Genomic DNA, 1579 nt, shown 5'->3' on the forward strand with positions numbered 1-1579 from the left:
CCGCCCCTCGCTCCTCCCGCCCACCGCGCGCGCGCGCTGACGCTGCGAGCTCGGCCGCGCCGCCGCCCACCTGCCTTGCTCCGCCGGGCCTCTGCGCTGCCGCTCGGTCCAGGGCGCGGCGGGAGCGCGCAGGCGCGCCGCCGTCGCCGCCGCCGCCGCCGACCGGGTCTGATACGACTACGGCTCCAGCAGCAACGTCAGGAATTTAGTTGAAACGAAGCCTCGCTCAGGCTAACGCAGTCGCCATTGTTGGCGCGACGCGACGTCGCGGATCGCGCCGACACGCCCACAGTGGCGTCAAAAAGCGCCGACGCCGGCATGCGGCCTGGGGCCCCGGGGGCGGGGCGCTGCCGCGCGTCGACGCCCGCCGGGGCCCGCATGTGGGCCGGGCAAGGGCCGCGGTGACCCCACAGCGTCTCCCGGACCCTGGGCTCCGCGGGGTCTCTGGCGGGTCGAGACAGGCCGGCCTGGACGGTAGCCCGAAGGAAGGCATGGGAATGTTTCCTCGCGGCGGGCCGGGCGGGTGTCGCCTCAGGCGCCATCTTGGGGGAGTGGGTGGGGCGGGCAGGACTGGTTTCTCTGGCATCGAGAAAAAGATGCGCCTTCCTCGCCCTAAGGCCTCTTCCCCGCGCGGGAACCGCGTCTTTTACTTATTTCTTTACAATTTTCCTGGAATAAAACCGGGTTCGTGTTCGTCTTTGAAGCCTATGCTCCTGGCACGGGATCTGGTGTCTAGTGCGGAGTGATTGAATGAGTGGGAGAATGAATGAACGAACGAACGAGGTGGAAGGGCCAACCTTCTTTTCCTAGTGTCTCAGCTCCCTTTTTTTACTGGTCTCAACACCTTCCTTAGGCTTGAGTTTGAATCTTTGGGAATGTAGGAAGCAGCCGTTGCCTGCCTCTTGTACTCCAGGATTCAGAGGTGCTCAATCTTGAAACTTAATGTAAACATCCCAGTGTAAACACCAGCTTTATTGGCCGAGTAATTCCGTGTCTTTGTTTTTCTTTTAGAAAGAGACAGCATGCTTTTCCTCTAAACTGAGCTTTGTTTTCAGAAATTCCACACATTGCTGAAAATGCAGAGATCCAGATTTTTAAATTGGGCTGGTGTTTATGGAGCCCCTACTAAGTGCTAGGAAGTGTACTAGGCCCTGGCGACCCAGCAGTCAACAAGACAGGCATAGCTCAGGAGAGACAGAATTAGGATGATTGGCACATGATAAGGATGCTGGGGGACAGTGGTTCTCAAACGCTTTGGTCTCAGGACCCCTTTACACTAAAAAAATTGAAGCCCCTGAAGAGTTTTGTTTATGTTTATCAATATTTGGTGCACAAAAGTTCAAGTGGCTGCTTAAAAGTATTAATTTAAAAATAACAACTTATGTGTAAACATAAATATCATAACCCAGATTTGAGGGTGAGGAAATGCTTCCCAGAAGAAATTATTTCTACTATTCCACTGACCTTTGCTTCTAAACATAGCAGTTGAATACTGGTTCTAGGAAATCCTGGCTCCTTCCATCCCAGCTGTGTAAATCTATAGTTTCAACCATAACCACAGTTTTTTTTTATAGTAGTT

At 54.5% G+C, this 1579-nt stretch overlaps 1 protein-coding gene across 1 annotated transcript in view; it reads right to left on the minus strand.

Annotated features, from left to right (window-relative positions):
- The window catches only part of HTATSF1 (HIV-1 Tat specific factor 1), an 18139-nt gene extending 17870 nt beyond the window's left edge, over nucleotides 1-269 (minus strand). The window contains exon 1 of the mRNA XM_021718663.1: nucleotides 71-269. The gene's annotated coding sequence lies outside the window, so the exon portion shown is untranslated. The remainder of the gene's footprint in view (nucleotides 1-70) is intronic.
- Between the last annotated feature and the right edge of the window lie 1310 nt (nucleotides 270-1579).

This window comes from Carlito syrichta, unplaced genomic scaffold (genome assembly GCF_000164805.1).
Source record: "Carlito syrichta isolate Samal-C Ts95f unplaced genomic scaffold, Tarsius_syrichta-2.0.1 Scaffold313184, whole genome shotgun sequence".
Classification (NCBI taxonomy): Eukaryota; Metazoa; Chordata; class Mammalia; order Primates; family Tarsiidae; genus Carlito; species Carlito syrichta.